This window comes from Notamacropus eugenii, chromosome 4 (assembly GCF_028372415.1).
Source record: "Notamacropus eugenii isolate mMacEug1 chromosome 4, mMacEug1.pri_v2, whole genome shotgun sequence".
Taxonomy (NCBI): Eukaryota; Metazoa; Chordata; class Mammalia; order Diprotodontia; family Macropodidae; genus Notamacropus; species Notamacropus eugenii.
The window spans coordinates 104,420,326-104,445,799 of NC_092875.1; the positions used below are offsets into that span (position 1 = coordinate 104,420,326).

Genomic DNA, 25,474 nt, shown 5'->3' on the forward strand with positions numbered 1-25,474 from the left:
AATGCTTGGTGTTTGGCGGGGGGAGGGGATAAAAGGGGAGAAAATTTGTAACCCAAAATTTTGTGAAAATGAATGTTAAAAGTTAAATAAATAAATTTAATAAAAAAGAAAAAAAAAGAGGGGTTAAGTGGGGGGAGAAGAGAAAGTTGACAATATACTCTTTTCTCAGTAAAATAGGAATTGTGGACCTCTGCTGAGAAAGCAGGAGAGAAAGTAGAATGGAATTTCTGAAGAATGAGCAAGTTTGGGAAAAGTCATTCTGGAGAACATGAAAGAAAATCAAAGAGAAAAGTATATAAAGGATTATTATGTAGTGAAAAGGGAGTATTTGAAAGTAGATAAAATAAATGTGTAGAGAAGTTAAATCAGTAGTATCTGAATAGCAATAGAGAAGTCTAATGGTGGGGATAACATAGAGTTGAAGTTGGGTACGATACAATTGATATGGCACAAGGAGGTAAGGTATTTAAGACTTGTAGATAAGGTCTAATTGAACTGATGAATCATAGACTTCAAAAAAGAAGGGAGTCCAAAGTGAGGTGCATTTGTAATGAGGAACGGAATCATGGAGTGGCCTCTGCTGAGTGATACTGCTGTTAATGAGAAGGCAAGTGGAGAGAATTTTGCACAGTTCAGACAGGATGACTCAGGCATAGCAGGATTTTGCAATGCATGGGGTGAGAGAAAAACCCAACTCCAAATGGAAATAAATTCTCTACAGTACTTGGTGTTCCTATAATGGTCCACTAATTCTAAGCAAGAGAGCTATCAATCACATAAAAAGCAAGAGATGAACTGGTTGAAATCAAAAGCAAAATACACTTTGCCCTTATGAATAGAGGTCATTCCGATGGTGGTGGTTTGTTTTGTTTTGTTTCTGGAAGAAGTGGTTTTATTCTTTGTCCTCTTTCAATTAGGGTGAGATGGCTGATAATTCAAACCTTTTTAAATCAAATAGCACATATAAAGTTGTGAACCTTAAAGAGCTATATAAATTCAAGCTGCAACTATTATTTTAAATTCTTATTTTGTATTACCTGAATTTGAAACTTAGTTATACATGGGTTATTCACAAGTTATCTATTTGCATGGACTATTTGTAAATGTGAAGGTATTTTGAATGCATTGAGATGATTGCTTACCAAATAAAGTCCTTACTCCAATACAATCTAATAAGAATATATTAAATACCTACTATGTGCAAGATGCTATGTTGGGGATAGGGATATAAAGATAAAAGAAAAAGCAATCTCACATTAAAACAAGTTTACTTTCTATTAAGGAGATACAATATGCAAACAGATAGGCATAAATATGCAAATTTCAAAAAGGAGAGGTTGCTAACAACTAAAGAAAGGTTTCCAAACCTTCTTTGTGTCATGTACCCCTTTGGCAGTCCAATGAAACCTGTGGATTTCTTAAAATAATGCTTTTGAATCAAGAGAATACACAGGATCACAAAAGAAACTAATCACATTGAAATATATTTTAATTTTAATTGTTTTTTTTTTTTAAATTTACTAACCTGTGATTAAGAATCCCTGGACTAGAGGGGGCGGAGCCAAGATGGCAGAGTAGAAAGACGCACATATGCTACCTCCGAACCCACTGCCCATAAAATACCTGTAACAAAAAGAACCACGGGTGCATTCCGGAGCAGCAGAAGCCACAGAATGGAGCGGACGAGATTTCTGCTACAGAGAGGCTGAAAACCTCTCGCAAAAGGTCCCTCGCGCCCCGGACCAGGAGCAGAGCCAAACCCTGCCTCGGCGGTGCAGCACTGAAAGGAGCAGATCCGACCAGGCTTCAGGGACAGAATCTCCAGCAGCCGCGTGGGTCCCTCCACCCACAGGTGACAAGGGTCGGTGAGAGGGTCTCTTTGGCGGGTCGAGAGGGGAGTGGGGTGCCCCCATAACTCAGGCCCCCTCAGGAGGCAGCAGCGGAGGTGGGAGCAGACCAGGGCTCCCCAAGCAGGCAGGAGCCCGGATCCATTGTTGAAGGTCTCTACATAAACTCCCTGAGGGAACAGAGCCCGTGAGGCGGCCCTGCCCTGACTTGAGCACCTGAACTTAATCTCACACTGAACAGCAGCCCTGCCCCTGCCCAAAGCCCTGAGGCTGGGGAGCAGCATTTGAATCTCAGACTCCAAGTGCTGGCTGGGAGGATCTGGAGGCTTAGTGGGTGTGAAGAGAATACTCAGAAGTCAAGTCACTGGCTGGGAAAATGCCCAGAAAAGGGAAAAAAAATAAGACTATAGAAGGTTACTTTCTTGGTGAACAGGTATTTCCTCCCTTCCTTTCTGATGAGGAAGAATAATGCTTACCATCAGGGAAAAACGCAGAAGTCAAGGCTTCTGTATCCCAGCCCTTTCAATGGGCTGAGGCCATGGAAGAGCTCAAAAAGAATTTTGAAAATCAAGTTAGAGAGGTGAAGGAAAAACTGGGAAGAGAATTGAGTGACATGTAAGCAAAGCATGAAAAAAAAGTAAACACCCTGCTAAAGGAGACCCAAAAAAAATGCTGAAGAAAATAACACCTTGAAAAATAGGCTAACTCAATTGGCAAAAGAGGTTCAAAAAGCCAATGAGGAGAAGAATGCTTTCAAAAGCAGAATCAGCCAAATGGAAAAGGAGGTTCAAAAGCTCACTGAAGAAAATAGTTCTTTCAAAATTAGAATGGAACAGATGGAGGCTAACGACTTTATGAGAAACCAAGAAATCACAAAACAAAACCAAGAATCCCTGGACTGGTCAGGAATGGATTGCCATAAGAAACGTCAATGAGCTGGACTTTAAAAAAAATTGTATTTCATTTTTTCCAGTTACACATAAAAAACATTTTTAAATATTTACTTTTTAAAATTTTTGAGTTCCATTCTTTACCTCCAATCTTCCTCTGCTTCCTCCTTGAGAAGGCAAGCAATTTGATATAGACTATATATGTGTAGTCATGCCAAGCACATTTTCACATTAGCCATGTTGCAAAAGAAAACACAGATCAAAAAAAAAAAACATAGAAAAAAAATCAAAAAACAAGAAAAACAAAGATTTTTTTTTTTTTTAAGCATGCTTCAATCTCCTTTCAGATCCCACCAGTTCTTTCTCTGAATGTGGATGGCAGTTTTTATCTTAAGGCCTTCAGAATTGCCTTGAATCACTGTATTGATAAGAATAGCTGTTATGCATAGTTGATCATGACACGATACTATTGTTACAGTGTACAATATTCTCCTGCTTCTGTTTACTTCACTTCACTTTGCATCAGTTTATGTAAGGCTTTCCAGGTCTTTTTGAAAGCATCCTGCTCATCGTTTTTTATAGCACAGTAGTATTTCATGACAATCGTATACCACAACTTGTTCAGCCATTCTCCAATTGATGGGCATGCCCTCAGTTTCCAATTCCTTGCCATCACACAAACAGCAGCTACAAATATTTTTGTAATATAGGTCATTTTCCTTTTTAAAAAAAATCTCTTTGAGATATAGGTCAAGTAGTAGTTGTTCTTTGTCCTTCATTTTCAAAGAGGACCAATGACATCATGATATTGGAGTAAAATAGTGGGTGATGTCTTGATGTCTTGACTTGCATATGAATTTAATTTAAGTGAGGCAAAGTAGCACAAAGTCATCAGCCTCACTCTCTCTTCCAGAGTCATCAAAGTCCAGTGGCAAGACAAAAGCCAAAACACCTGGCAATGACCCAGGATACAGTGGATGACCTTGGAATCTTTGATGTCTGAGCAAGCTCTACAAGGCATGGTTCAGTTGCTTTCATGGGGCCATTGGAACAAATTGTTCTCATTCACCCATTGTGTGGGGGGAAGTCTTCACCTCCTTGAAGTAGATATCCTGCTAACTCACCAATGGGGTGGAGGCCTATTGGATATCCTCAACCTGGCTCAGTACAACTACTCAGATGGTTTTACCAGGTGTGGTTGCTGGGCATAGTATAGCTTCTTGGAATGACAGGTGAGAGTTGGATGATAGTAGTGGTATTTCTGGATCTGTGGTATGCACATTTCATAGCCCTCTGGTCGTAGTTCCAAATCACTTCCCAGAATGGTTGGATCAGTTCACAACTCCACTAACAGTGTCCAAATTTTTCCACATTCCCCTCCAACATTTGACATTTTCATTTTTGTCACATTAGTCAATCTGACAGGTATGTGGTAGTACTTCAAAGATGTTTTGGTCTGCATTTCTCTAATCAATAGTGATGACAGATAGCTTTGATTTCTTCTGAAAATTGCCTGTTTATACCCTTTGACCATTAAAGGAACTGAACTTTGGAGGAATTTTAGGGATTCTAAGAGGTGGAAATGAAGAGGGACTCAGTCTAAATAGACTAAATAAGATCTTGCACAATCTGATTCCAAACTGCTTTGTGGCTTTATCTCTTGCTACTTTTCTGCTTCAGGGAAACCTGAACTGGAGAGGTTTTAGGCCCCTTCAAAAACATCCTATGCGTTTTCATTTCTGTACCTTTAGTCCCTGTACCTGCAACACCCTCTCCTACTTATCTTGGCTTGTTGATATTCAATCCTTCCTTCAAGTCCTAGCCCAATTGTCAGCTCTTCCCTAATCTCCACAAGAGAAAATGATTTCTCCTTCATCTGATTACATGTTCTTCAGGAATGCAATGTGCTACTCATGGGACAAATGTGAAAAGTCTGATTTTAGGGCATAAAGTGTTTGAGATTTCAAAGGAATTTTTTCCCTATTATCAAGTAGTAATAGATCCACAGTATCTAACCACTTGCCAGTTGCTACTGACTTGTAATTGAATGCAGCCAGGTGTCATGACAGCAGACTTGGATCAAGTAGTAACAGTGATTATTAAAAATGCATGTCACACACATACACACACGTGCATGTGCATACACACACACACATACAATGTGATCTCTGATCACATTAGGAAAACTTGAACATCACTTTTGTAGCACCTTATGTTCCTTGTGTGCACTTAAAATTTTCTAATATATATTGAATTTGTCACTGTATATGTCTCATCTTTCCAACTAGACTACAGGTTCCATAAGGACAGAGATTAAGTGAGATTGTTTTTAATTCCTATAGTGTCTAACAAACCTATAGGAGAAATGTAATAAATCATTGAATGAATGATGGAGAAATTAGTGATTTGGAGTTACTCTGAAAAATGGTTCAAGGCTGTCTTGTTAAGATAAAAAATAGTACAAGTCTTCCTCAAGAAGAAACAATATTATATTCTTCAAGCTCTTCCCCTTCTTGCCTCCAGAGCATGACATTCTCAGTCCTTTCCAAATGTCTGTATGCAAGGAGAATGAATAATGACTTAGGGATTAAAACTGGACATCCAAGAAGTGGAATTCGAACCCATTGAACCTGAGGGACAGACAGTGATTAATTCATTAAGTCATTCTGTTCTCATTTTAAATTGTTATAAAATAAAGCACCAGTGGGGAATTCTAGACCTTGACTACCTAATAATTCTGATAGGGTTCAAACAATGTCAGTTTCTAAAGAAAGATTATTCCCACTAAATGCGTAAAAAAAACTACGATACATCTTGGGGAAGAGGGGAATTTAAAACTTATAGAGGTCAATGTTGAAAACTAAAAATAAATTGGAAAAAAATTACAATAATTATTGATGAATCTGATTCTAGATTAAGCACAAATTCTCTGGGACAACTAGTTGCAGGCTTTTCTGGTGATAAACAAGTTAAAAAGATGACTTCTCCAGGTCCTCTAATCCTCTGACTCCATAGTAATGTGGTGGTGGTGGTGGTGATGATGATGATGATGATGATGATGATGATGACCGGAGGCATAGGTTGTCTGGACTTCTTTCTTAACAATACTTTTTTCTCTCGTGAGTGATTATCCCTACAGCTCAACCATGTGATGATTTCTGCAGCACAGCTATTCCCACTAATTATCAGTCTCTAGAGACAAACATAACCATTCTGCCAGCCGTGGCAGTTATATGTGGTGGGACAAGAAAAAAAACCCAAAACTTTGAAACATAAGTAACAGAGAGAAAATGGAAGGCTCTCTGTAATAAGATCTTTGGGATACACAGACAGGTCACAGACGTCATTAGACAGATTTCTACAATAGGAAGGGACTTTGGAGTACTGTATTTATTCTTAAGATGTCTAATGAACATGTAATAGTAAGTGCACTATTTGATCTACATAGGCATGGGTAGAAGTTTGTGTCAGTTCTTCCATGATACTGGAGATGATGTGAAAGGATTTCAACAAGATTTTAAATCTGTATAAACTTTTAGGTATTACAAAGAGTAGGATGTTAATTTTCAAGAGACTGATTTCCTGACACTCCATAAATTATTTGTTAATTGATTGGATGTTACTACATATCATGACCCAAATAGTTTAAAGAACCTGACCTGGAGAAGAGCTACACATATTCAGTACTTGCATTTTAATGTAAAGAATCTAAAGAAGTTAATGTGTCTGAAAGTATTTTAAAAAAAACAAACAAACAGAAAACATCTGGTCAATTGATTTCCATAAGGCCCTGTCCAGTTCATTTGATAAAATAACATAAATGGCAGGCAATAGACACAAGATGCTAATAATGTGTTAAATATAAAGATATAGTTATACTGTGACCTTTCAAGAAAGACTGAAGAAGTTTTCTTGATGGAGTTAGGAAGCATCCATAGCCTGATTTGCCAATGACAGGTCAACAGCCCAGCAGCATTTAAAAGACAAGCCACTCTCTAGAGTATTAGTTAAGGATCTGAGGAATATGACCCCCTGGGGAAGACAGACACCTATGGAAGAATAACCAGTCTTTCATAAGAGATTGTTCTTTGCCATTCTCTATTAAAGAGCAGCAGAAATTTCTCTTTCCTCCCTTCCTTCCCACCCCTAACCTGACTGACCATAGTGTTTTACCACAACACTACTTACCCAGCAGGGAATGGGCCAGTCAGTGGAGGCAGCTCCAAGGAAGACAACCTGCTAGCAGAGAAAAAAGCCACCTATGGATTCAAGAATTTAGGACTTTAACTATGGAGAAGAGCCCAGCTGAGTGAGTTGCCCAGCAGAGACTGCTTATGTTGGGACAGCATAAGGATGCTATGAGAAAAGATTCTAATGCTAGAGATGTATGTACCCACTCTTTGCACTGATACAGATATATCTGTGGGAATATGCACTCCAGGTTTATGGGGGAAATACTTCATTACCGTGACTCTGCGATTCCATCTCAATAAATCCTTTGCTTTGAACCAATTGTCCCTATGGGTTCACTCAAGGGTAAGCACTGATGGGGGTTCCTGAACCATTTTTGGGAGTATAAACCAAACTATGGGTCAGGACCCCGTATGGAGTTGTGAAAAATTGGGCAAGAATAAAAGGTTTCTGAACATGGAATGACCAAAAACTAATTAAAATCAAGCTCATAAAGAATCCAAGGTGTCTCTGGCAGCACTTGCCCATGCACTTCACTGCAGCCTTGGTTCTAAACACAAAGCATGCACCCTTTGCCCTGCTCATGCCCTCAAACCATGTTACAAACAACACTGATGCTAATGAAACACGAAAAGTGGTCACAAGTGGAAAAAGTTTAAGAAGCCCCTGGTTAAGACCCTTTTTTTCATGTTTCAGCACGGCTTGAGGGTACGTGTAGTGCAAAATGCACAAGTGTTGTTTTCAGAACCAAGGCTGCAGTGAAGTTTCATAATGCAACATGGGTAAGCATTGCCAGCAACACCTTGGATTCCTTAGGAGTTTGATTTTTAATTAATTTTTGGTCGTTGCATGTTCAAAAACCTTTTACTGTTCCCAAATTTTTTGTGACCCCACAGTTTATGAACTTGTGGAGACTATCAGAGGACCTTGAACCAGGATAGTAGTTATTGTCCTGGAGACCCAACTTACTAAATTGAGTATAAATTTGGGAGCATGAATTACCTAGAACAGGAGCTATAAATGCAAACTTTTATCATCATAGTATTGCTTAGCATCTATCTACGTTTGACAAAAGTTTAACAAAAAGAAATGGAAAAACTTCCAAGCTAGAAGATTCTTTTCCTAACTTCAATATATGTACTTTCCTGGTCCCAAAGTAGGCTCTCAGTGAATACATTCTGCTCTCTTTAGACCACATCTGGAGTGTTATGTTCAATTCTGTGTATCGTATTTTAGGAAGAATGCTAATGAATGAGAGTTTCCAGAATAAGACCACCAGGATAATGATAACAGGCATTCAGTTCATGCTATATATTGATAAGTTAAAGTAAGTGAGAAAGTTTATCCTAGAGAAGACTTGGGGTCAAGGGTATTTGGGTGTAGGGGAGAAAGAGGAGGAAAGGGAGGACAATAGCTGTCTTGAAGTGCCTAAAAAATTATAACATGGAATACAGATCAATTTTTTCTTCTGAGCCCCAGATGAAGACCTAAAAGAAATAGGTAGAGATTGCAAAAAGGTGTACTTGGGGTCTTCAGTTAAGGAAAAAGCTTATCAATTCGTATTTTCCATAACTGGAATTAGTTGTCTCTAGAAGTAGTGGGTTTCTCTTCAATGAAAATGCTCAAGTAAAAGCCGGATGACCACTTGCTTGATATGTTATAAAGGAAATTCTTATTTAGATTTGGAATTCTTGGTCCTTTCCATATTGAAATCCCATCTTAAAAAATACAGTAACTAGGTGAGACTTCAGTATTCATAGAATGCTTGGACTAGAAAAGGTCTTGAGATTGGATAATCCAACCTTCTTCCTTTAGAACATGAAGAAAAGATACTCTCAGGAACCAAATATCTCAACCAAGGTCACATAACAGTTAATAGAAGAGCTTAGAAAGAACCTATAGGTTTCTTTATTTCCTGGATAATGCTCTTTCCACTAAAACCCAACTTCTCCTCTATTATAAATAAATACAAACTAAATAGAACATAACAAGCAAACAAACACTTGGTTAAATAATCTGAGTTAAAAAGACTTTCTCCTATGGGGCAACTAGGTGGCTTAATGGATAGAGCACTAGGTCTAAAGTCAGGAAGACCTGTGCAATTATCTAACTGTTGTTTGCCTCAGTTTCTTTAACTGTAAAATGGAGATAACAGTACAGGGTTTTGAGGATCTAATGAAATTATTTAGCAAAGTTTCTGGCACATACTAGGTGCTATATAAATGCTTATTCCCCTTTAAAAAATGAGGCAGTTCAGCTCTTTATTGATCATCCTCAGAAATATAAAGAGAAAAGATAAATTTCTGGTCTGCAAAGTAAGTAGAATTGGGACTCCTTTTGAGCAATGCTATTTCTATTTCAAAGGCGAATTTTAAACATGTAATACTGGTTTTCTCACCATTTTTCCCTCAGAGATGAAGTAATTTTGCTTCAGGTATGTAAAAATAAATCTGCAAACAAAAATGAATGCTTTTATCTGGATTTATGTGCATTCTTCCTATTTAATGCAATCAAAGTTTTCTTTATTTGGATGCTGGGTAACCTGAACTAAGTCACTTGACTATAGAAGAATATGAGTTTAATGGTACAAAGTGATAGCCACTGGTCACTGGAAAGATACAATGGGACAATGAGGTGAGGTACTACTAGAGCAAAATATCATATATATTTTCAGACTTGGTCACTGTATTTGATGCTTTTGCTTCTTTCTTTTACTTGGTCCCAAGAAAAAGTTTAATGTGGAAAGTGAAGGATTAAAATGTAAAGATAAAAGGAATCAATAAAATATCCCTTAAGATGTATATTAAACTTTGTATTCTCTTTAAGTACTTAGTATATGCATTCTATAGTATCATAGTATATCCATAGTATATCATGGTTTAGTTAGTTGTAAGAACTCTTGCAATTAGAAGACCTGAGTTCCACTTCTGACTTACTAGCAACTTTGTGACCTTGAGGAAGTCACCTTTCAATTTCCTAAAGAAAATTTGGCTTATTGTTCTCCCACTGCGTAATTCCAGTGTAAAGTCATTATCTATTCACACTATTTATCCAAAGATATTTATGTATACAAAATATATTATATATATGCATATGCACACATACATTATCTGCATATGAGCTATTACAAGATATAAATCTCTCTATATCTAAGATAGATAGTATAAATATATACATATAGGGTGTCCCAAAAGTCTTCGTATAGTCTTACATGTGAAAGATTTTACTATTGTAAAACTGCCCAAAGATTTCTGGGATACCCTATATATTAGTAATAAACTCTATAAATAAATCAATAATCAATCAATAAGCAGCTAGGTGGTACAGTGGACAGATCATTGAACCTGATGTCAGGAAGAGCTGAGTACGAATTCTGTCTCAGAAGCTTACAGCTGTGTGATCCTGAGCAAATCACTTTGCCTCTGTCTCAATTTCCTCTTCTGTAAAATAGGGATAACAATAGCATCTCCCTCCCAGGGTGGTTTTGAGGATAAAATGAGATATTTATAAAGTGCTGTGCAAATTTTATTATATAAATGTTAGTTATTGTATTAGTGGTCTATAAACCAGGCACTACTCTTCATGCAGTGGAAACAAAACAAAAGAGAAACACACCTGCCCCTGAAGACTTTACAGTTTACCAGAAAAAAATGACTTGAACACTGAGAGGTAAAAATTAACTATAAAGTAATTTCAGGGCTAAGGAGATCAGGAGGGGCATCATGTAAGGAAGCAGGCATTTGAAAATTTGTGGAAGGAGCTAGAAGCTCCAAGAGGTGAAGGAAAAGAGGAAGGCACAAGACAGTTTACAGAAAGGAATAGAGGTGAGAGATGGCATGTTGGGTAGGAAAAAGATTAAGTAAGCCAATTTGGATTGAAAATACAGTCCATAAAGGAGAACAATATGCAGTACTCTTGGAAAGGTAGGCTGAAACTAAATTGTAAAGGATTTTAAAAGCCAAACAGTAGAGTATCAGCACCATTCATGTAGGTGAAGTTTTGACAGCCAGTGGTCTGGCATTTGAGCCTCTGGTACTGAGTTATAGCCTTGAGTCAAGGGCCTATTAGTGATTCTGGTGCTAGAAAGAAGCTTGATATTTGGGATTCTGATTCTAGAGAGGGGGATCCTGTTGTCTGAGGCTTAGTCCTTGAGGTAAGACTCAAGTCTTGGGCCAAATCATAGAGGTGAGATGTGAGTGAGGTATGTAAGGTTTTGGTCCTGGCCTGTATGTCCCCTAGCAACAGAGGCTGCAACATTTATACACTAAGTCAGGGTAGAGTAACAGTATAATTCAAGGTAATAATTGTATGAGGGAGGGTAGAAAAACCAATCGGAATATGCAAAGACACTGCCTTTGGCTCCTCCAAAGATGACTGACTTGAGCTGCTCACTCTCTGGAATAAATGGTCCACCTAGCTTCATGTTATACTCTGAACAAGAGATATTTCACTTTGGTTTGATGTTGTTGCTGTTTGGATTTTTGTTTATTTGTTTGGGTTTTTTTTTTCTGTGTGCATAGTTTGGCCAGTCATTTGAATTGTTATAGATAATGACTAGGTGCCTGTACACTATTCCAGAATTTGAGGTTACCAGTACCAAGTCATTTGCAGAAAGGAGCATGTGGATGACCTTGCCATTACAGGGAATCCCTTTTCAACTTGGATTCGGCACTGTATCTCCTTTCTGGCAACGGTGAGCATCTTTAATTTGCCTTTAATAAGGCATTTTTATGCCACTCCTAGTTTATGATCATATGGCAAACAAGGTATCTTTGTTATCTCTTACAAAGAATCTTTACTAATTTTAGTGTGTAAATGGAAGACCATGTTATTAAAGGGTCTTTAAGGTGGTATTTTGTTCTACTGGATACTTTGAATACTTTGAAAAAATCAATAAAGAATAAATACAGTGATAGCTTGCATAGGAAATACAAAGTAGGTAAAAACTTACACAAAAATATTAAGACACAACAAACACTAAACAATTGGGGAAAAATCAGGAAAGACTTCATGTTAGAGGTAGTACCTGATCTAGGAATGAGACTTAGAAGGTCCTTAAGAAATAATGTCGAATTGAGTTGCCTAGCACCAGGAATTATTGCCCTGATACAGATTACAACCTTTAGGTCTCTGTAGAAAATTGTCTTTAAGATATGAGTTGATGTGACCAAAAATTTTGATCATCTAATGGCCAATCTTTGGGTCATGAGCCTCTCAAAACTTAACTAGATTGTTCCTTGGTTAACACACATGGTCTATTACCAGTTTCTACTTAAAATCCTTACAGCAATTTCCAAAGTTGGAATCACAGGATAACCAAATCTTGGCCTTAGAAAGGACCTAAGAGGCCATCAAGGCTAGTGCCCATTTGAACAAGAATTCCTTCCACAGCATACAGGATGGTGGTCAGCTAGCTTTTGCTTGGAGACTTTATTCTGGAAGATGTTTTAAACTTCGACCTTGCCTTATTTCTAGGGTTTAGAACTAAAGTCATATGGAGCATACTGTATTACACTTATTTTAGTGCCTAATATATTAGAGAGTCTTACAGCCACTAAGTAGATCCAAAGGCAAATATTTATTAAAAAGTAAAAAATAAGTATACCCGCATTATCCTGACATATACATATGCACATATGCATAATTTATAAATATATGTGTATATGTCTACACATACATATTGCACACATATATTACATGTGTATATATATTATATATGCATGCATACACACACTGTACATACACACACATATATATTTTCAGTGATTTCATCAGTGTAGGGAGCTCTTGGTGACAAACGTCCTCTACCAATGTAGATGGAAAACTTTAATTTATAATTGGGGGGGGAAAGAGAAAGAGAGAGAGAGAGAGAGGAGAGAGAGAGAGAGAGAGAGAGAGAGAGAGAGAGAGAGAGAGAGAGAGACAGTTGGTACTGAGACGTTAAATAACTGTTAGCCATGGGTTACTTAGTATGTGTTAGAGGCAGAACTTAAACCCAAATCTTTGTGACTGAGGTTAGTTCTCTATCCATTAACTTCATACTGTGTTGTTTCTATGTGTGTATGTGTTTGAGAGACAGAGACTGAGACAGAAGGAAAATAAAACATTTTACTTTAGGTAAGGGTTGGGTTCCCCCTAACTCCTATTAACAATGCTAGAGCAAACTTTATTTATGTCCCATTCTTTACCACCAGAAATTTGTTAAAGAGATTTCTTCTGTGTTTTTGTTACACCAGTCTGATCGAAAATCACAAGGAAATCAAGTCTTCAAGTTCTTGCCCATTAGCATGTCTTATTAGCAGTTAATAAAATTAGATAGAATAGTAATGAATTCCTATATATCCCTTGTTTATTTATACAATTTATATTTGTGTGATTTTAATGTGTGGATCTGAAAAACACTGGTATCAGAGCAGGAAATATAAACATATGCAAATATCTGTATTATATAGGCAGATGCATACACTCATAGGTATTTTTTAAAAATAAAAAAAAATAGTCTCAGTGGTTTCTAGTTTATCATTGACCTGGAATTCTGAAGGTTAATTGATATACATCCACCCACTTTGAGGAAAATATGAGCTTATCTGAAAAATCCCAACCTAGACCCCATCCAATTTACCATTTAGGTAAACTAAATTAGGAAAATAAGAATATCCAGTTCTTACCCAAAGACTGTGAAACAACTGATAATTGCAAAGCTAAATTTTAAGCTTGGCCTCTGATCCCAAATCTCAATCTGAAGCAGGCAAAAATTGATAAGAACGACAGCCTATATGAGAGAATGGGATCTATTTTTGTATGTAAAAATGATCAAAATTCTTGTCTTTAGGTTTCTTTGTTCTTCAAAGACCATGATGAAGTTGTCGGAATTTAAGCTCATAGTAGGATCACTCATAAGTCTGAATCTTGAAATACCACCTTCCTCCAACAGAGACATACAGGCCTAGAGCAGCATACTCCTAATAGAGACACTGAGAGGCCTCATCAACCATGTTCCCACTCCATTTGAGACCAACAATCTCATGATTGAACCTAAAAATATCTTTCAATATAATTAAATAAGTATTATGTGTCAGCTCTCTTCTATTCCCCTATAGTAGTGGCTGCTAACTTATTGCAAAAGGTATTTAGAAAGCATTTGCTGCTAAATGGGGTATTGTGGGTAGATGGGAGAGAAGAACAGGACAGCTTAAATTACTTTTTCAGTACCACAAATCCCCAATTCAGACTCATAAGGAGGAAATTAATATATACTGAGACAACTTGTTTCACTTTTGGATTTTTTGACTTTTGAAAAAATTTCCTGAAATCAAGCTTATTAGAATTTTACCCACCGTTCATTTTCTTAGTCCCTGGGACTAAGTAGACAAATCAATCCTCTCCCCTCTTCCAGGGCAGCCATTCAAATATCTAAAGATTGCTATTACCTTGCCTCTTCACCTTTCCCCTCCCAAGTCTTTTCTTCTCTAAGACATATGATGGTTCTTTCATTCTTTGTAGAGCCTATCAGTGCCCTTCCTTAAATGTAACATCTAGAAATTAAAAATATGTGAGCATATACGGTGAAGTCATGTCTCCAGGTCTGGACAATAAACCTTCTAATGTAACCTCAACAAAACATAGATGGTACAGAGGATACATAGACATTTCCAGTCTGTTCTTAGCTGATCACATGTGCTAGCTCAGGGATTGTACGATTTGGGGATGATTAAACCATCTCTTTATTAGCCACTGAACAGGGGGAAAGTGACTCCGCTCCAGTCATTCTCTTCCTTTGTTCTGGGGTTTGGAAAGTGCAACTTATCCTTTTACCCACCCAGACCACCATGTAGCAGTGAGCACATTTTTTTGCAAGTCTGAAACTGGATTTCAGGGCAGAACCCTAGTTGCCTCTTCTGATGAGATTCTTTCCGGAATATAAGTAACTAAACATTAACCTAGGTCTGAATGTGACCTCCAGTACAAGAGCTCCAAAGGTTCAGGGCCCCCTGGGTGATGACTGACAGCAGGGGAAATTTCTGTATCAGAGAAGATGTAACAAGCAAGAAAAGGAGCCCAACCATACAGCAGATGGACTTTGAGGAAGTATGGAACGAAAGGAAAATGTATTTACTTGATTTCATAGCAGGCCTGAAAACTGTTCTGTGTTCTGATGAAGTTTAAGTTTCAGCCTCCTTAGAGAGTATTGCAGGGTAAAGGTTAAGTTACTGAATTTAAATCTTTCTGTCAATGTGTTTAGCGTTTCTTTTGTGTGTAGGAAATAAATACTTTTATACTCCTCAATTTGTGAAGACTATAGACATGAACCAAAACCTGTTTTAAATAATTTTCCTCAGGGTTCAGAGGTGGGAACATGAATGCAAAGAACCAAAGAGTATAAGAAAAGGAGTCCAAGCTCCCTCAGTACTGAACCTGGTCCATATCGTCTCAGTCAGTCACACTATGTGCCAGTCATTCTGCTACATGCTGAATCTAGAGCAGATAGACCTATGAGTAAAGAGATACAGTATCCCAATCCCTGGGGCACTTCCCCCTGTTCAGTGGCTAATAAGGAGATGGTTTAATTATCCCCAAATCATACAAGCCCTGAGCTAGACCTATGAGTGAAGAGATACAGTATCCCAATCCCTGGGGTACTTCCCCCTGTTCAGTGGCTAATAAGGAGATGATTTAATCATCCCCAAATCATACAAGCCCTGAGCTAGACCTATGAGTGAAGAGATACAGTATCCCAATCCCTGGGGCCCAGGAGTGATTTATATTGCTAGTTAAGCTTGTATAGCACTAATTTTCTTTACTTTATTCACGTTTAGTTAAACTACCCATTTTTTCCCAGATAAATTGCTGTTTTGCCACATATTCTTTTCTGCACGTCCTTTCAAAAAAATAAATTTCACAAGTGTAAAACATTACCTTCGTCCCTTTTTATCAGGTTTTATCTATCACAATATTCTTGTTGAACAAGATTCTCCTGACTCCTGATCCTACCCATCTTGATTTGTCATCTCCAATTCTGATACGCACGTGATCCAAGCTTTTAACCAAATTGCTGATAAACCGTAGGGAGCCAAACAGATCACTGGGGCATACCTAGGAAACCTCTTTGTAAGGTGACATACGGTAACAGACCACTCTTTGAGTCTACATGTTGATTGAATAAATTCTTAATTCCCCTAATTACACTATGTTTGAACCCTTATCTATTGTTTTTCACCAAAGCATGCACGGTTTTGTTAACTGCTTTATAAAAAAACTAGGTAAACTCTCTGTCTCTCCTCTCTCTCTCATTTCTCTCTCTCCCCATATTGTAGAATTCTCTTGATCTGCCAATCTAGTGACCGTCCAAAACAGAAAATCAGGTTCGTCTGGCATGACACCAGGCTGTTGCCTTGTGAATATTGTTTTAGTTTCTTAATGTTTGTGCACCTCTATGATCTGGGAGAGTTGGTCCTCCATGGGCACAGCTTTCTAACACCCGTGGTCGCCAGCAGGAGGCACCTACACTTATCATCTAACCTGGTGAGGAAGGCGGTCTAAGCATCACGATTCCCATTTTACTGAAGAGGAAAGGGAAGCTGGAGGGAGGCAGTGACTTGAGCAAGTTCACACCAGTGTCTGTGGCCTATCCAGCCATTCTGCTGACCCTTGGGTCCAATGCCCTCTCCCCAATACCGCCCTGCCGGTGCTTGAAGGGATACGTTTCGGGAATGGAGCCTAGGATCAGGTTTATGGATGACCCCTGTCCACCCCTTGGGTCACGCGTGGGATTTCGGGAATTGCCCCACATGCTGAATTAACCACTTCAGGGGTGCTTCGATGGAAGTTTCCCTCCTGTCCTTTCTTCTGCAATCTGAGCACCTACTCTCCGAGAGCAAAGCGCCCGAGTCCGGTTGCGGCCTCCCACGCTCTCTCCTTTACCCCGGCTAATAGTAAAAGCCCTAGAAGACGGCCTCCAGTCTCCTTAGTCCACTCCTCCCCCATCTACCAACCCACATTCACAAGACCCGCAACGCGCATGCTCAGTAACCCCGCTGGCTTTCATCAGCTTGGGACTTTTTTCGCAACACCCAAATCCACCACGCCCACAGCATCTCCTCATTCTATTGGTCGAGGGGAGCGGGGAGGGGGGAGAGGGTGGAAAGGGAGGGGGAGGTGTGGAGGAGGGGCCGGGAGAAGAAGGAGAAGGAGACTTAGCAGTCTCCTCTCCCAGCCCGCTTCGCTCCATGCTCAGGGAGCGCACGCGCATGCGCGCGTGCGATAGAGCACAAGACCGCCCGAGAACGTGGAAAGGAGGCGCGGAGCTGGAGAGAGGGAGGAAGAAGGGGTGGGGAGCCGAAAATGGGGAAATGGAAGGGCGGGGCTGCCGTTGCCATGGTAGTTACGTCAGGCAGCGTCGGGGAGCGAACCCGACACACACACACGCTCACATACACACACATACACACACAGAGATACGCACACGCACACACCAGAGGAAAAGGTCAAACTAAAGGCGAGGAGGAGACGGAAGGGAGCAGTCGCCGTTGCCGCCGGCGCGCGCCATGACGGACGCAATCTAATCCGCTTCCTTCGCCCGGACGCCGGCGACCCCCCCCTTGACTTTTCTCCCCCCGCCCGCCTTCGGAAGCGCCCCCCCTCCCGGCGCGAGCGTGTCCACGCCCCCCTCCTTCACCACTCCCCCCTCCCGCGGGAGCGTTATTTCGGGGGCGCGCGCAGGGGCGCGCGCACGAAGGGGGGCGGGGGAGTGGGAATGGGCTCGGGGTAGGGGGTGCTGTGGCAGCGGCTACTGGGGCTACTGTCCACCTCCCTGTACTCGAGACTCGTTACCACCCCCTCTCCTGCAGAGACCAGAGGGGGCTGACCAGGTGAGTGCTTTAAAGGCGGGGGTGGTTGTCAGGGGGAAGTGAGGACCCCCTGTGCCCCTCCACCCCCCACTCCTTACTTTTTAATCGGAGAGGCGCTCCAGGAAGGCGTAAGGAGGGGGTTATACTGAGGGGGGGGAGGTAGGCCAGAGAAGCTTTTGTGGGAGGGGGTCCCCTGCCCTCAGTTGGTCTAGAGAGTGCTAGGAGAGGGAAGGACTTAAGGGAGCTCCCCTCCTCCCTTGTTCTGGGACCCCCGGAGTTAGGTGGGCAGAGCAGTCTGGGGACACCGGGACACAAGTTGGCAGAGGAAGGCAGGACCGGCCAAGGCGAAGTTGGGAACTAAGTGCCCCGTGACTCCGGAGATGATGTGGGTGAAGTGGAAGGAGTTGGGGGTGGGAGTTTATAATATAATGAAGTCTTGAGCCGGGGTGGCTTTTTCAGGGTGAACAGGAGCCCCTCCTCCCTGGGTTTGGGGGTAGGTTGTTGCCGGGTAGGGGGAAGAGTTGGCCAAGGGCAAGACACCGATGTCGCTCACCGCTTCCCAGGTTTGGGAAGTGAGGAGGTTGAGCTGGGAGGTGGGAGGGGCCCCGGGGGAAAGAGTCGATATTGACAAGAGTGAAATGGACGAGTCGTTGCCCGGGGACCCTCGGGGTGGCTCGAGAGTAGAGTCTGGTGGAGGACAGGGGGGCCAGGTAAGTAGTGGGCACGGGGGAGGCGAAAGTAACCTTGGAAAGAGACAGCTTAGGTTCTCGGAGACGCAAGGAACCCTGGAGCTCAGGATTTGGGAAGCAGCGTGTTCTAGTTGTAGTCATACTACACAAAGCTTTGTGACCTTGGACAAGAAACTTGGCCTTTCTGAGTTTCAGCTTCTTTGGTAAAATGAAGGAGTGGACTAGATGATCTCCAAGGACCCTTCAAAGTTAAGTGTTTGGGGCTGTGAGGTGAGCGTTAGGGATAGAACCGGAGGTCATTGCTGGGACAAGGGTGAGTTTTAAGACTAGGACAGTTGGGCTGGGCATTTGAACTGTATGAAGATTCTCTGTCATGGGCCTATCCCTTGCACTTGGAGTGGCTAAATGCTTAGTTTTGAGAGAAATCTTACATAGTACTGGACCTAAGGGGTGGAAGTAAGATAAGACAAGAGGTCTGTGTTTGGATTGGGAATAAATAATTTGTGAATAAGCATATCATGACACTATGACCATTGATATGTCAGTGCCTTGTGAATGTATTAATTGGTAGTTTTAGGTAGCACTAATTCTGCTAAGTGAAGTTGGTAGAAATGTAAATGCCTTTATTATATGATTTCTGCTGTAATTACATGCAAAATAGGATACTCTTTTTCTTTTGTGTTTGTTTAATAAACATTAAAAATAACAAGTACAAATCTCCCTAAAGCCTTGTAAAGTGATAACATTGGTCAGATGAGTTTGAAGTAGCTTAGTGTTTCCTGGGAAAAAATTGGAAAGAGAATGTATAAGCAGTCATCTGTAATAAGCTTTGGAAGCCATCAAAATGCACTTTAGTTGTTACTGCTAGGAATTTAGTAATCACATTGACCTAGTGCCACTTTCCATACTGAAGCTTTACTGAAGGAAATTCAGCAAAATACTTCATTATAACGAATGTCTAGTTCTTTGGTATTAGTTTGAAAGCATCTGTGTCACCTTAACTGTTTTTTAAATTGTCATAATATTAAATGTGTATTTATGTCCATGTTGAATCTAAATTCCTATGTTCGAAAGAATTCTTTTTGACTCAGATCCTTTCACACATTAACTTTGAATCTGTAGGTATTTAAACTTTAGTGTGTTTAATTCTTGAATTGTTAAGCTTTTTTGACAAACTTATTTTCTGAAGGAATAGGAATGGTTTTCAAAGAGTAGTGCTTTTTTGTATGTGTAGTTAAACATGCGAAATTGAATCATTAATTTTTAATATTCAAAACATACTCTGAAAAGTAACTTTTTTTATATGAAAGCTAAAGTAGTGGCCAAAGGGTTAAATGCTGAGAGAAAAGTGAAGGTGATGTTGACTAGCAGGCCCAGAATATCCAAACTAACTTTTTAGTCACTAGAAGATTTATGATCAATTGAAATGCCCTTTCAGCTTCTCAAGTATTTTATCTTTACAGAAGGTTATATCTCCAGAGGACTTCCTGCTTTGAAATGTGGGCTCTGTGCCACTTGGCCAAAATATAAGTTCAAAGGTCTTTAGTACACAGAGTAAGAAAAGTTTTGTGTCTTGTTATTACAATATATACGATTTGGTGGAGTTTTATTTTGTACCTCATACTATGCTCTGAATCCCTTTTATACTTTGTTGACATTGACTATTAGTGTTTTATGTGATTATGCAATATGAAGAACTGTGTCATTTAATTCATAAGCCCAGGATTTGCAGAAAATCTGGAAAGTTGAGCAAGTGTAAATAATATACCTGCCCTTGGGCATCATTAATTTCTGTAACCAGCACTTATTCACTAAATCATCCTGCTGTAGGTCCTATTGACCTTGATGACATTTTAGAGGTCATAGTTTAACAGAGAAACAATTTTTGAACAGTTTTGAACCGCAAGATTATAGAAATAGATGCTTAAGTGCTTTGAAACATGAACGTCTTTTTCATATTTTTTTTTACTGAAGCCATAGCAAAACAGACCAAAAAACCCAAACAGTTCATTGGTACCTGGCCTTATGTTATAATACATATCTTTTTCCTCACTTATTTTTAAAAAGTGCACTTTCTAAATTCTTTTCCAGAGTAATTTGTATTTTCTAAAGTTCTTTTTAAAAATAATTTTATGTGAATATATGTTGAGAGAGAAGAAAGCAAGTTTGGTTGTGAATATGCCTTTTGAAATAGCTTTGCCCTGATTTAAGAAAACCCATATACAAATCTACAAATAGATAACTAAGGAGATGATTATTCATAATACAAAAGGTTCCTTTGTTTTATAAAAAGATCCACTATAGGACTTTTTGAAAGAGTGAGCTTTCCTAGTATAGTACATTTTAAATGTGATTTGGTTGGCAGTACTTCAGTTTCACAACGTTTTATGACCATTTTTGTGGCATATAGCCAAGGTATACGTGTGTTTAGAGAGAGACAGTCACAGGGACTGACACAGAATAGAGTTAGAGCTAGGAGAAACCTTAGAGGTAATCCGGTTTAGCCCCCTCATTTTATATTCTTTTTATTATCTCCCCTTTCATAGGTGTCCGGATTAGTATTTTTTGTATTTTGTGATTCCAAATAGTGTTCTCTTTGGCCACTCAGTTTTTGTGTTGTATAATTGTGATCTGATTTGTGCTGTTACGTTTTTTTAGTAGTACCCTCAGCTCCCACTGTAACACTGGTTTAGAGCAAAGTTTGGTCTGAGGCAGGTCTGTCTCGGATCCCATCCAAAGAGGTTTAGTTACTCGAGTATCAAAAGCATCTTGTCATGAGATACTCTCTCCAATAAGGTGGTCCCACAAGACCCTTGGGGAAACGTTAAATTGAAACTCCAGTGTAATGTAAAGTAAATAGTTTGGGTCTGAAATACACCTTTAAATAAAATCCAGTTACATTGAAAGGATATTTAGATGTAAAATATTCTTCAGAATTACAAGATTAATGATGTACTAAATAATTTTACTTGGGACCTACATGTAGCAAATAATCACTGTATACATAGGACCTATTATGTTCATCATGGCTCTTTATGCAAATACTTAGTATTTATATTTTCTTTATAATTTCAGAAGAGTTTTCCTACTCTTTTGTTAGGAACTTGGATTTATTTGAAATGACTGAAGGTACTTGAATCGATTGCTTTCAGAATTTAATTTTGAGATCAATTTGGTTGAGTGACCTAAAAGAAGGAATTTGTAATAATGTAATGAGAGCTTCCTATAGCAAACTTTATGTAGTTGGAAAGAGAGGAAAAGGGAAAGTGAATGAGCCAGAGCCCTGGAAAGAAGAGGAATCATTTTTAGGCTGATTTTGGACCAAAGGTGAAATAAGGGATGAGTATTTTTCCAGCGTTTTTTGAGTACTCTTATGATTAACAGGAAGGAGATTAGAGAAAAGAGTAAAGTATGTGTCAATGTGTTGATAGTTAAACTTATTCCAATTTCATACAGAGTAAGAGATATTTTTAAGAAAATGATGAATAGATATTTTGAAACTTTAAAAAATACTTAATATTCACTTAAAAAGTAAAGCCTTTAAAGTCTAAAATTATTATATTATATGTGATCCAGAGAGGCTGCATTTGGGATATTGAGCTCAGTTTTCTTCATTTTATGGTAAAGGAATATTAGAAAAATTAGAATCTGAATGATAGATTCCAAAGTGAGTATTTTCAGTTTTTTATTGGAAAATATTAGAGTGATTGCCTGTGTCTGGGGAGTGAGGGAGAAGACTGGAGAAAGTGTATTTAATGTAGATATTTGGATTTCCTTCCAAATTTTAAAATATCTATTTTAAGTTAAAAGAAAAGCAGCAGATACACAGTTTTTTTGTGTGTAGTACACTGTGTACTATGCCCATAGAATTGTAAGAATGGTATAGTGATTAGAAAGAAGTATTGGAATCTTAAATGGAGTTGTAGTCATAGTTCTTTAAACTGTTAAGTATCATTTAATTTTCCTGCTCTTGTTTTTCTTTTCTACAAAATGAAATCAAGAATATACTTTGTAAGGTAGGGCTGATTTTTATAAACATGTATAGCTTTGGGGGATACTTTAAGACGCTGTCACAAGCTTATTATTTTTGCATGATCTTTGTTAACTTGTGTGTTTTTAAAAGCTCCCTTTATATCTACTTTTTGGAATTAGAATAAAATTTTGGAGCTAATCTTTTAAAATAGATTTTAGCTTATTGTTTATCTCCTAAAATTAAATTTCCTTCCCATGTGCCCCTATTTATAGAGTTTTTTTCATGTACATTTGTATTTTCTAAGCATTGATGATGATGTTAAATGCTGGAACATCTTAGCTATAATGCCAATAGAAAGTTTATTTCTTAATGACTGTTTTGCATATTTTCTCCCAGCTGTTCCATCTGTAAATTAAGTTAAACATTGTTTGAACCAAGCATACTTTAATCAAGTTATTTTAAGTAGAAGACTTCTGCATTCCCTTTAAGGAAAGAAGAATAGTGCCACAACTAAATGCAGCACATATTTTGTTAAACATTTTAATTTAATGATATTATTAGATCTAGTTTTAAACTAAGTGTGAACAACAATAATAGCAACCTATTAAAACTTTTCATGTCATTGTAATATTTTTCAAATGTTCCCCACATTCTAGAATTGTCAGTTATTTAATGATCACATTATATGACATTGTAATCCTGAGGATTTTTTAAAATCTAGAAATCAACGTTTTCTCATTATTAGTTCTAGAATGATAATGATTAACATTTATGTAGCATTTTAAAGTTTGTACAATTATTATCTCATTTGATTCAGATCCTCACAACAGCTCTGTAGGTGCTATTATCAAACTCATTTTGCAAATGAGGAAATTGAGGCTAAGAGATGTTAAATGACTTGCTCAGGGTCACAGAGCTAGTAGCTTACGCAGGATTTGAAATTCAGGTCTTTACATCTTCTAGTCCAGCCATCTAACCACTGAGCCACTACCTAACCAGGACATAATGCTCTCTTTACCTCCTCATTTTACAGATGAGGAAATTGAGGCCCAGAGGTGGAAGGTGATTTGTCATCACAAGCAGAGGTGGTTTGCAAAGTACTGAAGTCTTCTCACTACCCAGACCATATGCCCTTCCATATGTTTTTTAAAAAAAATTAAAATAAATATAAAACAAAATACATTAAAAACATGTTCCCATTTTTCTGATTCATAAACAAATGTTTTTTTGAAAATATTGTTTTTCAGTGATTACATAGCAGTTCTAAGACTTATACTAAGTGGCAGTATTTTAAATGAATGTACTCAATTAGGTTTGATTTGTATTATGACATAAAGACCCATAAAAACAAATCTATAATGGAATAATAGCTTGTATTTGTTTCTGGATTAAATTCAGAATGTCACATAGAAATGATATTTTAGTAATTATAAGTTTTAATTTTGCTTCTTTTATGGTTATCTCCTTGTTGTGTGGACAATACAAGTACAGAATGTGTTTTAGTTCACTGATGAATTTATGGTTTGCCTCCTCATACCTCTCCTTTATAATTGGCTTTTGGCCAAACAGCATTAGAATTTTTACCGTATGGTATTCAGAGTGGACTGCGTTTTTTTCAGTTTCTTATCTGATGGAGGAAAGAAATGAGAACTATGTAAGATAAACCTTAGCACTAATTCTGTTTCCTATAACTCTTAAATTGAGAGTTGAACAATTATTTTTAATGTTTGTTTTTAACCTACGGTATCTAGATAAAGGGGATTGTATTTGAAAACAATTTTTCAGAATCTTTAAGTTTATTACAATATTAGTATTCAAAGTTTAGGAATAAAAGTGGAAAGGGGGTTTTGTAGAAAGTGAATTAGGTCCCAAGATTACAGTCTTGTTGTATTTATTTGTGCAACTCTAATGTTGAGTGGTCTGTGATTCACAGTGAGTTATACAGTTTGGAAGCTGCTAAAATAGAAATTACTCAGTCTTTACAAAGTTTGTTTTAGCTGCTAGGAATGTTATACTTTTAAAAGGATTGCTACCAGAGAGAAATGAAGCAGCTTTCTCACTAATTATCGTTCTGGATGATCATACTTAAATTATAAAAGTACTGAATTTTATAAGATGGGAGAAAAGATCAGGGAACAGTCCTAAGGGGAAGGATTTGCATATACAAATCAACCTTAGAAACACTAGACCATCAGTTTACAAAGCATGCTTATAGTTGTTTGCTTGGAAGCTGAAGGGGAGTGGTGAAAGAGATACTATAACGTCCTATATTGTAACATTTTATTATTTACGTGTTTGGGTATATATCTAGGAAAGAAAAACAAAGGTAAAGAAAAACTGTACATTGCCTTACATCATTGATTCTTAACCAAACATGAGACTCAAATTGGGTCACCAAGGGTCCTAGGACCTTGAGGATTTCTGTGGAAGGAATTGAGGAAAACTTAGCCTGACTATTAGTCTTTCCCAGCACCCCTTGCAGTCTTCTTCCCTCTCCTTTAGCACAAACAGGAAAGGAGGAGTTGGAGCCAGGGACTTAAGAAGTTAGAGGAGGAGTCTCCTGCTATTAGAGGTTATTGTGATAGTAAAAAAAAAATAGTTTCTGTAGTTTTGAGAGAGATTGCATAGAATATTTATTGGTATCATGATAAAATTGTGTGGTGACCTGTCACCTTGGATTTGTTGAATCAGGACTTAACATCAAATAAGAATCAGATAACCTTTATTTCATTGATAAGGTACTCCCAAGTGAATTACCTGAGATCATGCAACTGGTTAGGAATAGTTAGTTCTGAAGTCCTAGACTCCCTTGAGTACTAGGGAAGTAGTCTTCCCATTACTTTTGAATCTGAGGACTAGCTTAATTATTTTAGAATCAGGACATTTCCACCTAATACTTGTATGACTTTCAACAATTCATTTAACCTATCTAGGCTTCCATTTCCTTATCTGTAAAATGAAGTTAAATTAGTTGACCTTAAGGTCCTTTCCTGTTTTAAATTTATGATTCTGTGGTCCTATTCTGTGGTCCCATAGC

The 25,474-nt window shown here is 38.4% G+C and overlaps 1 long non-coding RNA gene across 1 annotated transcript in view; it reads left to right on the forward strand.

Moving 5' to 3' along the window:
- The first annotated feature begins 17,106 nt into the window (after nucleotides 1-17,106).
- The window catches only part of LOC140500430 (uncharacterized), an 82,305-nt gene continuing 73,937 nt past the window's right edge, over nucleotides 17,107-25,474 (forward strand). The window contains exon 1 of the long non-coding RNA XR_011965734.1: nucleotides 17,107-17,796. This is a non-coding gene — a long non-coding RNA (uncharacterized lncRNA). The remainder of the gene's footprint in view (nucleotides 17,797-25,474) is intronic.